Below are 14,735 nucleotides of genomic sequence, written 5' to 3'. Positions count from 1 at the left end.
TACTACAGAATTAAAATAGTACAATTAACCCTTTTAAGTCATTTTGTTTTGTCTCTATGTATCTTCAAATATAACCAAATGTGAATGTTCTCTTCACATTCACTTTAGAATAGAATGTGCTGTTCATGAAGCTAAACTCTAAGAAGATGAATGTGTTGTAAGGATTAGAGGAAGGCTCATCAACAACTTGTGTTATACAAATGACACAAAATCTTGTTTACTTATACTGAGAAGAACCTAAAATTCTTGTTACAGAAGATCAAAGAATACAGCATTCACTGTGAACTACATCTCAGTATCAAGAAGACAAAAATCTTCAGCTTCTGGATCTATAACCAACATCATGATAGATGGAGAAAATATTGAAACCACCAGTGATTTTATCTTACTTGGTTGGTTCTACAATCAACATCCTTAGTACCAGCGGTCAGGAGATCATGGAATATACTGCTTTTGTCAAGTTCTCTGTCTGGGTTCTCTCCAAAACACTGTAGAGCAATGACACTACTTTGAAGACTAAGGTGTGCCTGATTCAGGCCATGATTTTTTTCAATCACTTACTATATATCTGAGAGCTAGAAAATTAATAAGGATGACAGAAGAAGAACTGAGGCCATTGAATAGCATTATTGGAGAATGTGAAAGCCAGAGTATCCCACTGAAAAGGGGAGCAAAATTGCAAATGAAAGAAAATACAGACACAGTTCAGTCTTTAAGAAGGGAGTCAAGGGACTCAACTCCTCAAGAAACAGAAGAGTACAGATTGCCTTTAGCTCTTCATATTTATCAGCCTCCTCAAAGAGCAAGTTAAGATAAACAACTTTCTTTAATTCTTAGGCAAGCACAAGTTCCAAGGACTTGTCTGTCACTCCACTATATCCAGGAACAAGCACTGCCGTTCTGCGGACTTGTTTATCACTCCTCCATATCCTGGAATATTGGTGTAGAGATAATCACTTGGTCAGTTAGCAATTCCTGTTTGCTGAGTTTCTTTTTATAATGTGTAAGTGATCTGCCACTTTCATATGATTATGGTTCAAGTCTAAATATCAGTATATAAGTTCCTCTCCATGGTGTTTTCCAACAGAAGAAGAATAGTGAATATTCCACAGAGAGCCAAAGGAATAAATAGGTATGTCTTGGAAAGGGTGTAACCACAGTGCTCCCTGGAAACAAGGAAGATGAAGCTTTCTCTCTCTTGTACTTTGGATATGTTGCTAGCGGAGCCTATTCCTTTGAAAGGAATAATATACTCAGAAAGTTGGAGGATCAGATAAAGAGAGGAAGACCTCAGTGTGATGCATTGACACAGTAATTGCTGCAGATGGTATGAGTGTATCTGAGATGATGAGGATGGCACAGGATTGGAAAGAACTCAGGTCTGTTGTTTATAGAGTAGTTGTGAATTGCACTGACTCAATGACACCTAACAACACCAATTCCCCTGATCTGTAGATAAGATTAAATTTTTTTCAATAATTATGCATATTTACATGTATTTCCATTAAGAAACTATAGCTATATCTACTTGTCTGTCTATTATCTATCTATCATCTATCTATCTATCTATCTATCTATCTATCTATCTATCTATCTATCTATCCATTCATCTATCTTGTTGTCACTGTGTACCAAAGAGTTGGAACTGACCCATAGCTGATCCTTTGGTAGGTTTTAAGAGATAGTCAATCACATTAATTGTCCATCCTTCTCCTTCACAGCAGCTGGTGGATTCAAACTATGTCCCTCGGGATTGCAGCACAGTTTTTTGCACTAGGCCACCATCTATACCTATTATATATGTTGTTATGCGCCATCGAGTCAGAATCAACTCATAGCTAATTCTGCAGCACGTTTTCAGAGACAGTAAATTCCATGAGAGGAGATTACTTATCCTTCTTCCTAGAAGAAGCTAGTGGGTTTGAACTACATGCTTTTGAGATTGCAGTGATTACCACTAGGCCACCAGAAATCTCACACACACACACACACACACACACACACACACACACACGTTCAATCACTTTCTTAAAAGTTGAGCAAATTCACCAGATGCTTTGCTGGAGAAGGAGGAACCATCTCCTCCTGTACCAGTCAAATCTGATTCAACGGTACACACACACACACACACAAATAATAAAAAAATAAAAATTAAAAAAAAAGTTGAGCAAATTCAGAGCGCTCCCTTCTTCTGTTTTACGTCTAATCCCTCTTAAGAATTTAATTCACATCTTGTACTTGCTTTAGTAGTTCTGCTCCCTTAAGAGACTTTTTGTCAATGCCATTTAGTCTTCTTAGATGACAATAGATCCAACATTGTTTAAAAATAATGAATTTATTTTTAACCTTTTCCAGTCGTTGTCAACTGTCTCTAAAAATCTTTTGTTACAGCATTATCAGACAAATATGTCTGCATGTATTTTAACTATTTTTCTTAAAAGATGTTGTCATTGCATACTTATCATTACATCCATACAAATGTGTAAACTTACCATTACTGTTGCTCTTATCATTAGTGTCATTGAGTTGAGTAGAATTCACAGTACTTTAAAAATAACAGATCTGAATGTTGTCCTGTAATGTTCTTTTTTCATAATCTGATATATTTGAGCCCCTAGCTGTTGTCACTGTGTCAATCCATCTTACTGAGGGCCTTCCTGTTTTTCGCTGATGCTCCTTCACCTTTCCACCTTGACAACAAGTCCAAAGTATGTGAAATGATGCTTTGTCATCTTGCCTCCAAGGTGCATTTTGGCTACACTTTTTCTAACACATATCTGTTTGTCCTTTTGGCAGTTTATACTCTTGACAGTTCAATACTCTTCTTCAGACAAACACTCAAAGGTATTGCCATTCTTATTCATTGTTCAGTTCTCAGAGGCATAACAAGTTAATGGAAAGGCTATAGTCTTAATCAGATACATCTTATTTTCAAAATGATAACATTGTCCCACAGCACTTTGGAGAGGTCTCTAATCCAGACTTCCCTAGTCTCCTCCCTCCTGCTCCAAGGTTCCAAGCAAACTTTAAGAATTGATATTTTCAATATTATATCCATCTATCATGATGTTGTCTATAGTGAGTATTTTGCCTCCTTGATGTTAAAATCGAATGCATATTGAATATTATAGTCTTTAATCTTCTGCATGTGTTTCAAATCCTCCACAATTTCAACAAGCAAGGTTGTGTCATCTACATAACATAGAAATATTGATGAGTCTTCCTTCAAACCTGATGCTACATTCCTGTTTATAAAGTCCAGCTTCTCAAATGATTTACTCAGCATACAAATAAGTATGGAGAAAGGATATAGCCCTTGTTGCTGCTTATTGTCAAGTCTGAACTGACTCATAGCTGACTCTCCAGCAGTGAGTTTTCACAGGCAGTTAATTGCTCAGGAAGAGATTGCCAATCTTTATTCCAAGGAGCACTTGATGAATCCAAGCACATGTTTTTAAACTGGTAGTACAACTCCTTACCACTAAACCACCAGAGCTCCCTTTCTGATTACTGTGAGTGTTGTTGTTATTGTTGTGTATTATATAGTTAGAACCACCCATAGCTGACTCTCTGGTGGGTTTGCAGAGGGAGTAAATCTCATGAGATTTGATTGTCTATCCTTCTCCCCAGAGCAGCTGGTGTATTTGAATTATGTGCCTTTGGGATTGAAGCACAACTTCTTATCGTTAGGCTACCAGAGCTCTCTGTGGTTGTTCGGTGACATCAAGTTGAGTGTTACTCAGAGCCACCCTAAGAACAACATACCTGAATCCCGCCCTATCCTGTACATCCTCATCATCTTTGATACACTTGAGCCCATTGCTGCAGTCACCAGGTCAATACATTTCAATGGTATTCTTCTTCTCTTTCACTGACACTCCATCCTTCCAAGCCCAGTGTTCTTTTTGAACACGAAAGACAACGCTTTACCACCCTTACATCCAAAAAATCCTCTGACTGTACTTTTCCCAAGACATATTTGTTCTTTTTTTTTGACAGTCCAAGAGATATTCAGTACTCTTCTCTAATATCACAATTCAAAGATATCAATTCTTCTCCTATTATCCTTATTCATTATGCAGCTCTCAGATACATAACAAGTAATTTAAAAAAACCATGGCCTAAATCAAGTACACCTTAGTTTTCACACAAATCACTGCTCTTCAGTAGTTTGGAGAGGTTCTTGATGGTGGACTTACCCAAAGCAATATGTTTCCTGACTGCTGATACCAACAACGTTGATGGTGGATCCAAGCAAGATGAAGTGAATAACAGATCCAATCCTTTCTCTATCATGATGTTGCCCACTGGCCCAGTTGGGAAGGACCACTGCCTTTTCGAGTTTAAAATGTAATCCATATTGAAGACTGTAGTCTTTGATCCCCTGTAGCAAGCCCTTCAGGTCTGCTTTGCTTAGTAAGCAAGGTTGTGTCATTTGCATGGCACAGGTTGTTGATACATCTTCCTCCAATACTAATGCCACATTTTTTCTTCATAAAGTCTGACTTCATGAAAAATTTATTCAGTAAACAGATTGAATAGGTATAGAGAATGAATATATCCTTGATGCACACACTGCTTGATTTTAAACCATATAATGTTCCCTTGTTCCGATCAGATAATGGCTTCTTGCTCTAAGTACAGATTTCACATGAGTACAACCAAGTAGGATTGTGGGATTCCTACATCTCATTTATTTTAACCTTTTCCCATTTCCTACAATCTCTGAGTGATGTTCATAAACCCTGATGCTCTAGTATTATAAATTTATTTTTTCTGAGTATGGAAAATTTTCTATAATTCTTTGCATACAAGTTATTTAACATATAATTTTCAGTTTTTATTTTCAACTTCTATTTTCACCTATTCATTATGCTTTTTTTTCCACTTTCTCACGTGCTTTCAGAAATATTTACATTAACACCATTTTTCTGAAACAGAGATCTAAAATTAAAATTTAATTCTTTATAGTTGTTTTACTCTGCTTCTCCTCAAGATAATAGAAAAGATACACTATATTATAAAATTATTCTATAGCTCTTCAGATTGTGTATTTTCTTCAAAGAAGAGACATTTAGGGATATTTCTGTAATTAAAAAAAAATCTGTAGCAAAACATGGGAAAAAGGTATGGCAGAGACCAGCAGTGTCTACCTTGTCCCTCCAATAAAAAGCAATTCTAAATTGGAAGAATAAGAAAAATTGGAAAAAGTTACAATAAGACTGAATTTAAAAATATTTCAGCAAAAACTCATAAATAATGACACAAAACCAGATAATAATTATGAAATAAAAAGAAACCAGTAATAAGGTTCAGTAGCATAGTTCAGATGCCAAAGACATTATTAAAAAATAATGACTAAAACCCCCCAAAATCTGATCAAAAACAAGCTGCATTTGAAGGACCCCCGAACCGCTGGTCCTGTTCTGTCCCGAGTGGACGGCGAAGACCCAAGACTCCAAGACACCTGCTTGATGCAACAGCAAGAGATAAGAGGTTTATTGTGGAGCTCCAGGCCGACTCTTATCTCTGGCGATAGAGGAGCAAAGTTGGGTTTTTTTAATACACTTTAGGGAGATACAACTGGGTATCAGCTTCTCATTGGGTGATGAAAGCACAGTTTGAATTCATTGGTTCATTGTTCGCTCAGGGTTTACACAACATTTTTGCACGTAGCACTTGCGGCAGTCACGTAGCACATGTAGCAGTTAGATAGATCTTTAACTATAGGGTGGTGTCACAAATTCTTAAGTATACAATGAGTTCAAACTCCAGGGCAGTGGAAAAGCACAAGATACATTGGTTATCAGTCGGGAAACAAAGGCACATGGGTTATCAGTTGAGAAACAATCTTTGCTTGTTTGCTCTGCCTTTCTGCTAGCCATTCTTGAAATACTGTTGCCCTGGATACCTGGGTGTGGGGCTTTACCAGGGACAATGGAAAAATTCCTGAGTTTAACTTAGCTGAGAACTATAGAAACCTGAGTTTAATTTAGCTGAGAACTATAGGGACTATTTTAATTTCAATCTCTTCACATTACCTAACTTAGTAGGGACAGGAGAGCATTATGATAAGTTAAATAACTCAGTTACTTAAGGACAAATCCTGTACAAGAACATCATTGTCGAAATAGAATGATTACTAGTAGAACATGTATGAAGATCCAAGGTGGGAGTAGAAATGAGGGATGAGAATGGGCTGGATGGTAATCATAGGGTTGCACAAGTTGATAGGTAGAGAAAGGGTTGAGTAAAGGAAATGCAAAAGATCTGGTGTGAAAAAGAATGTGTATGAATTTTGTAAGTAAACCAGGTATAAAATAGAAATATAATTTTTTTTAAAAGTTAGTTAGGACTAGAGACATTTCCAATGTCAAATGGATCTTGACAGAAAGCAGAGAGTACCAGAAGAATGTCTGTGTTTCATTGACTATACAAAGGCATTTGACTGTGTGAATCACAATAAAGTGTGGCTAATCTTGAGGAAAATGGGAATCCCAGAGAATTGACGCACTTATGTGAAAACTATCCTTGGACCAGGAAGCAGTCATCAGAAGAGAGCAAGAAAACACTGCATGGTTCAAAATCAGGAAAGGAGTGTATCAGGGATGCATCCTATCTTCAGAACTTTTTTATTTATATGCAGAACTGATCATTCGGGAGGCTGGGCTTTATGAGGAGGAATGTGACATCAAGATTGGAGGAAGACTCATCAACAACGTACATTATGCTAATGACACAACTTTGCTTGCTGAAACTGAAGAAGACCTGAAGCATTTGCTGCAGAAGGTCAAGGACTGTAGTCATCAATATGAATTGAAGCTCAACATCAAAAATACAAATATTCTCACCACTGAACAAATTGGCAGCACCATGACAGATGGTGAAGAGACTGAGACTGTTAACAATTACATCTTGCTTGGCTCCACAATCAACACTCTTAACACAAGCAGTCAGGAAATCAAAAGATAAATTGGAGAAGGGCATCATGCTTGGAAGGGTGGAGGGACAGAGCCGAAGAGAAAGACCTCAGATGGGGCGATGGAGGTAGGTGTGTTGGAATTAGTGAAACTGGCTCAGGACAGGGAAGGGTTCAGAGGTGCTGTACATAGGGTCACTATGGGTCACAAGCAACTTTATGGCACATAACAACAACAGCAAAAACAGGACAAATATAAACATACATCAGTGGTGTTGGAAGCAGAATCGGTATCCACTTCCTAAACAAAGTGCCCCTGTAATCTCTCTGAACTTTGAGAAATGTTGGTTGTAGAGGAGTTTCAGGCCTTTTGTTTATAAAGTTGCTGTGAGGCATACTAGATTCGAAAACAATCAACAACAACAATGTATCAATGGTGAGATATCCATCTCATAAGCTATGTGGTTAAATACAAAGTATTGACAGCAATAAGTGGAAAACTCACACAAAGCAGAACAAAAAATATTCTTTTTGAACTAAACTTCTCTTTAAGTATAAAGTAGAATACAGGTACTCCACATAACCAAGGACTGAAACAGTGTCTCTAGCAATGGGCTAGAGTATGACAGAGATGATGAGGATAGGAAGGAGTTTATATATACTATTCCTAGGGTCACTAAGATTTGTCCTAGATTCAATACATAACCACAACAAGAAGAAGCAACTTTTGCAGTTTAAAACTGCTCAAACATTTAACCAGGGTGTAGTAATACAATTGGCAAGTGGAATGCAAAGGTTGTAAACAAAGGAAAAGGAATGTTGTTGTTGTTGCTATGTGCCATTGAGTCACTTGTGACTCATAGCGACCCTATATACAAGAGCTCTAAATACTGTTCTATCCTGTGCCAACCTAGCCATCTCAAACGAACTCATTTCCACCACTCTAGTCACAAAATCGATCCATCTCATCGAAGGTCTTCTTCTCCTGCGCTGCTTTCCACTCTGCCAAACATGTTGTCCCTCTCTAAGCACCAGGCCCTACTTGCAACATATCCAAAGTATGTCAGACGAAGCTTCAGAATCCTTGACTCCAGGGAGCATTCCATTTTCACCTTCTCCATGACAAACCTGTTTGTTCTCCAAGCAGTCCATGGTATATTCAACACTCTTCTCCAGCACCACAGCTCAAAGGCATCAATTCTCTTTCTATCATCCCTATTCACTGTCCAACTCTCTGATGCATAGCATGTAATTGCAAAAAGGAATGGTAGTTGGAAAATATAGACTTAGTGACAGAAATAAAGCTGGAGATCAAATGAATGAATTTTGTACTATTCTTCAGTGTTGTCACTATTTTTTGAACTATTATGCTCTTTAAAATACAAAAATTTTAACCAAAGTAAGGCCAAAACCCTAATGTTCTTTTCTTAACTCTACAGCTAGTCTTCAGTCTTTCTCGTGAATACCTCTTCCTTCTGCTCACCCACTACATTCGTCCTGTCTATGATAGGATGTGATATATCCACTCCCATTGCTTTACATAGACATCTCCAACTCTTTATTTTTTGCCTCTATTTCCAAGCTCTTCAGTTCCACTTTTTAGACAACTGAATGGCCAACACACACACACACACACACACACACACACACACACACCCCAAAACAAAACAAAAAAAAAACCAAAACAACAAAAAACCCACATTCATTGCAAATATCTTTTCTAAAAACATAACTGGCGATTTTACACAGGGGTCTAACTTACTGGACTCTGCAGGAATCAGATGGACTACTACTGTAGAAAGAACAATGAAGAAGTGCAGTATTACCAGTCAAAATAAGAGCAAGTGCTGTCTGTGGAAAAGACAATAACTTATATGCAAGTTCAAATGGAAATTGAAGAAAATTAAAACAAGCCCAAAAGAACCAAAATATGACTTCAGCTTATATTCTTTGAATTCAAAAGCCATGTTCCCAAGAACAGAATTGATTCATTGAAAACTAATGACCAAAGACCTAATGGGCCATGAAATGAAATAAAGGATATTATCCATGAAGGTTAAGAAAGCAAAAGGCCATTATGAAGACATAGGCAGGGGAAAAAATCACACAAAATGAATGTCAGAAGAGACTATGAAAATTGCACTAGAATGTAGAAATGACAAAACAAAGTGAAGAATTGGTCAAGTGAAAATATGAACAGAAGGTTTTAAAGGGAAGCTAGAAAACACAAAACAAAATATTATAATACAAAGTACGAAGAGCTGGATTTAGAAACAAAAGAAAAACTCGCTTGGCATTTGTCAAGCTGAAGGAACTAAAGAACAAATTTAAGCCTCAAGCTGCATTGCTGAAGGATTATGGGTAAAGTCTTGACTGATGGAAGAGATATGAAGAGAAGATGAAGAAATGCAGAGTCATTGTACCAAAAAGAATTAATCAAAACTAAACAATTTCAGGAAGTAGTATATGATCAAGAATCAATGATAATGTAGGATGAATAGCAAGCTGCATTGAAAGCACTGGTTAAAAAACAAGACTTCAGGAATTGAAGAAATACCCATTGAAATGTTCCAGCAAAGAGATGGCAGCCCTGGATTTGCTTACTAGTCTATGCTAAGAAATTTAGAGCATGTCTTCCTGGGAGATACTCATATTTGTGCCATTTCAAAACAAAAGGTTATTCTACAGAATGTGGAAATTATTGAACAGTATCATTAATATCACATGCAGATAAAATCTTGCTTATTATTATTTAAATGTGACTAGAACAATACATAGACAAGAAACTACCAGAAATTCCAGTTGGATTCAGAAGAGACAGTAATACAACGTATATAGGTAGGGAAGCCAGATAAATCTCGACTAAAACCAAAGAATTCCAAAAAGATACTTCCTTGCTTTATTTTTAAGCAAAGTATTTGATTGTGTGGATAATAACAAATTATGGATAACATTGAGAAGAATGAGAATCCCAGAACATTTAATTGTACTTGTGCAAAACTAAACCATAGATCAAGAAACTGTTGTCATAACAGAACCAGGGAACACTGAATGATTTGAAATCAGAAAAGGGCTGTGTGATGTTTGTATCCTTTCTACATACTTATTTAATCTGTAAATTTTCTGTCAAATAGCTTTCAAGAATATTGGGAAGCAATGATGTCAGTCTAGAGATTGAGGTGAGCCTAATCCAGGCCACGATCTTTGCAATTACTTGCCATGCATCAGACAACTGAATAATGACTAAGGATGACAGAAGGAAAATTGATGCCTTTGAGTTGTGGTGCTAGACAATAGTCTTAAAGATACCATGGACCACCAAGAAAGCAAATAGGTCTGTCCTGGAGAGGGTGAAACCAACTTTCTCCTTGGAGGCTAGGGTTTTATAGTTCTATCTGACATACTGTGGGCCTGAGGCCAGGAGGGACCAATTCATGGAGAAGGACATCATGCTCAGAAAGGTGGACAGACAGCGCAGAAGATCCCAGATGAGATTGTTTGATACAGTAACTAGTGGAATGGGGGCAGGCTTCAGAGCTGTTGCACATAGGGTCACTATGGTAGAAGATGACTCAACCACACTTAGCAACAACAACAATGCTAATCAAATTTCTCTAGAATATAGACTATATGAAAAATAATATGCATCAAGATTGGAGGAAGACTCATCAACAATCTACATTATGCTGCTGACACAACCATGTTTGCTGAAAGTAAAGAGAACTTGAAATACTTGCTTCAGACTCCTTCCTAGAATATGAATTACATCTCAATATCAAGGAACCAAATCTCTTACCATTGAACCAATAATCAACATCTTGAGAGCTAGAAAAAAGATTGAATTTGCCAATAATTTCATTTTACTTGGACACTCAATCAATAGCAACAGTAGTCAAGAAATCAAGAGGTGTGTTGCTTTGCGAATATATGCTGTCCAGGAACTCACCAAAGTGTTAAAGAATAAGGGTTTCTGTTTAAATACTGGGGTGTGCCTCATCCAAGCTTTTCAATTGCTTTCTATGCATATGAAATTTAGACAATAAACAAGGACTGAAGAAGATTTGATGTATTTTAATTGTGGTGTTGGAGATGAATACTGAATATCCTACGGACTGCCAAAAGAACAAGCAAGTCTTTTGAAGTAAATGCAACCAATGCGTTCCATAGAGGCAAGATGGTTAAATTCCGTGTCACATATTTTAGGTGCATTATAGTAAGGGACTATTCCTAGGAAAACAAATCAATCTGAGAAAGATGAAGATTCTGAGAATGAAAAGAATACCCTCAGAAAAGATGGTTTGACACAGTGACTGGAACAGTGGGTGGGAGTGTACTAGAGATTGTGAGGAGGTGAAGGATAAGACAAGGTTTGGATCTGTTGTTTATAACGTCTTAATGAACCATCCTTTACTCTAAGGTACTTAATCATGATAGTAATTTATAGTTCATCATGCATTACTCGTACTCTGTCAGATATCTTTGTTTGGATTTCTTCTAGTCAGGTGGCCAGGTAATTGTCCTCCAGATTTCTTGGCATAATCTGGTAAACCTTTAAAGGGCAGCATCTGTTGAAATATATCAACTGGTATGCCATCAATTCCTGGGGCCTTCTTGTTTGTCATTTCCTTCAGAGCAGCTTAAACTTTCTCCTTCATCATTATTCCTTCTTGATTTTATGTTGTTTAGTGAAATTCTTATGTGTCAGACAGTTCTTTTTGGTACAGTGACTCTGTGTACTTCTCCCATCTTCTTCTAATGCTTCCTGTAACATTCTATATTCTGTCTATCATATCCTTAAGCATTGCAACTCCAAGCTTGAATTTGTTCTTCAGTTCCTTCAACTTAATAAATGCCACATGAGTTCAGCCTTTTTTATTTTCCAACTCCAGTTCTTTGTGCATTTCGTTGTAATACTTTCCTTTGTCTTCCTGTTTTGCCTTGTGAATCTTCTGTTCAGCTCCTTAACTTCTTGATTCACCTCCCCCCCTTTGCTTTGGCTTCTCAGAGCTCTAGTGTAATGTTCAGAGTCTCTTTTGACATCCATCAAGATTTTTTTTCAATATGGGTTGAAACTAAACATCAAGAAGACAAAGATTCTCACCACTGTGCCAATTGCAAGCACCATAATGAATAGAGAAGAGATTGAAGTTGTTAATAATTTCAGCTTGTCTCGCTCCATAATCAACACACGCATCAGCATCCAGGAAATCTAAACATGAATTGCCCTGAGGAAGTCTGCTGTCAAGAACATCTCCCAAGTGCTAAGAAGAAATTAAGTCAGTCTAGAGACCGAGATGTTTCTAGATCTAGGCCATGGTCTTCACAATTACTTGTTATGCATCAGAGAGCTGGAGAGTGACTAAGGATGACAAAAGAAAAATGAATGCCTTTGAGTTGTTGTGTGGAGAAGAGTATTGAGCATACCATGGTCCACCAGAAGAATAAGTAGGTCTGTGCTGGAGAGGGTGAGGGTGAAATAAAGTCCCTCCTTGCATGCAAGAATTTTGAAGCTTTGAATCACATACTTTGATCACATCATGTTTGGAAGGGTAGAGGGACAGCACAAGAGAGGATGATCCCAATAAAATGGATTGAAACAGTACCTGGGACAATGGGATTAGGCATTTTGGAGTCAGTGAGACTGGCTTAGGATAGGGCAGAATTCAGAGCTGTTGTATACAGTGTCACAATGAGTCACAGGTGTTTGGTGGCATGTAACAACAAGAACCACCATTTATATTTCTAAACTTTGGTTTTAACATGGTATCTCATTTTGTTCATAAGAAAGATGATAAAACTTTATCATGAAAGTATGTATGTTTTTCTTTCTCTCTCTCTCTCTCTCTCTCTGTGTGTGTGTGTGTGTGTGTGTGTGTGTGTGTGTTTGAAGTATCCTTGAAGGAGCACCAACTTAAAGAAACCCTATGCACAAGGAAAAAAAAACAAAAAACAAAACAGTAACCCATTTAATATTATTTTATCCTCACATCCTCTGCTGTACTCAAAACTCATTGTTGAAGTCACCCAGTTAATCCATCTCCTTAAGGATCCTCCTCTTTTTTCATTGACCTTCACTTTGACACTCAACGTTACAAGCGTGAAGTTCTTCACCATCTACCTAGTCACTCCTGATATCATGTCCAAAATATATTACACAAAGTCTCACCATCCTTTCTTCTAAAGAGTACTTTGGCTGAACTACATCTAAAAGAAATTTTTGTTCTTTTGGCAGTCCTTGATATGTTATTGTTGTTGTTGTGTGCCATCTAGTCATTTGCGAGTTGTAGTGACCCTAAAACCTATCTATCCCATGCCAACCTTTTTGTCTCTGACACACTTACTCCCATTAGCCCAGTCACTGAATGAATCCAATTCAAATATATTGATTTTCACACAGGAACTTTTCCCTTTCCTTCACCAAGCCTCACCCACCCCCAAACTCCATCGAATTGTATGACAGTGTTTGCCTGATGCAATATATCTTTGATTTCTTAACTACATCTTCTATAAGTGTTAACTGTAAACCGCAGTAAAATGAAGTTCTTGACAACTTCAGTTATTTCTCCACTCAACATGGTTCTATTTATTTGTGTAGAATTTAGGATTTTTGCTTTCATTAGATTCAAGTATGATCTATAGTAAAAGCTTAGGTTCTAAGCTCATTAATTAAAGCTCTGAATTTTCTTTTAAGAAAGATAAATTTTATGTATTATTTTTATCTTCTGGTAAATACTTTTGTCTTACATTTAAAGTAATATAAATTAATACCAGGGAACATGATTGTTATCGTGCAGAACCTATACTTAGAACAGGAAACTGTTTTGTGAACGGAGCAGGAGAACACTGCATGGTTTGAAATTGGGAAGGGAGTGGGTCAGGTTTGTATTCTCTCTCCATACCTGTTCAATCTATATGCTGAGCAAATTATCTGAGAAGGTGGACTGTATAAAGGGGAATGTGGCATCAGGATTGGAGGAAGACTCATCAATAACCTGTGTTACGCAGATGACACTACATTACGTGCTAAAAGTGAAGAGGAGGACTTGAAGTACTTATTTCAGAAGATCAAAGACTGTAGCTTTCAGTATGGATTGTGTCTCAATATCAAGAGATCAAAGACTATTACCACTGGATCAATAGGTACTGTCATGATGGATGGAGAGGAGATTGAAACTGTCAAAAGCTTCATCTTGCTTGGGTTCACAATTAACACCCTTGGTACGAGCAGTCAGGAAATAAAAAGACACATTGCAAAATGTGGGAAAATGACAGTTAAGAACCTTTCCAAATTATTGAGAATTAGTGATGTCAGTTTGAGGACGAAGATGTGTCTGATTCAGACCAAAGTGTTTCTGATTACTAGCTGTGCATCTGAGACATGTACAATGAATAAAGATGAGAGAAAAAGAATTGATGCCTTTGAGCCATGGTGTTGGAGAACAGCACTGAACATTCCATGGATAGCCAAGGGAGCAAACAGATATGTCTTGGAGATGGTTCAGTCAGGGTGCTCTTTGGAAGCAAGAATGATGAGGCTTCACCTCACATACTTTGGACATGTTGCTAGAAGGTGATATTTCTTGGAGAGGGGCATGATTTTGGGAAGGATTTAGGCTCTGCAAAGGAGAAGGAGACCCTCTACCAGGTGACTGACACCATGATTGCTGCAGTGGGCTCTGAGGATAGGGCAGGACAGGAATTGGTTCAGATCTTTTGTTCATAGGGTCGCTATGAGTCATACTTGACTCAACGGCACCTAACAACAACAACAACAAATGATGTTCCTATGCAATCAGGAATGAAATAAAAATAAGCA

This window comes from Elephantulus edwardii, unplaced genomic scaffold (assembly GCF_000299155.1).
Source record: "Elephantulus edwardii isolate Elephantulus edwardi_28Jun2011 unplaced genomic scaffold, EleEdw1.0 scaffold00497, whole genome shotgun sequence".
NCBI lineage: Eukaryota > Metazoa > Chordata > Mammalia > Macroscelidea > Macroscelididae > Elephantulus > Elephantulus edwardii.
This window is presented reverse-complemented; position numbering follows the sequence as displayed.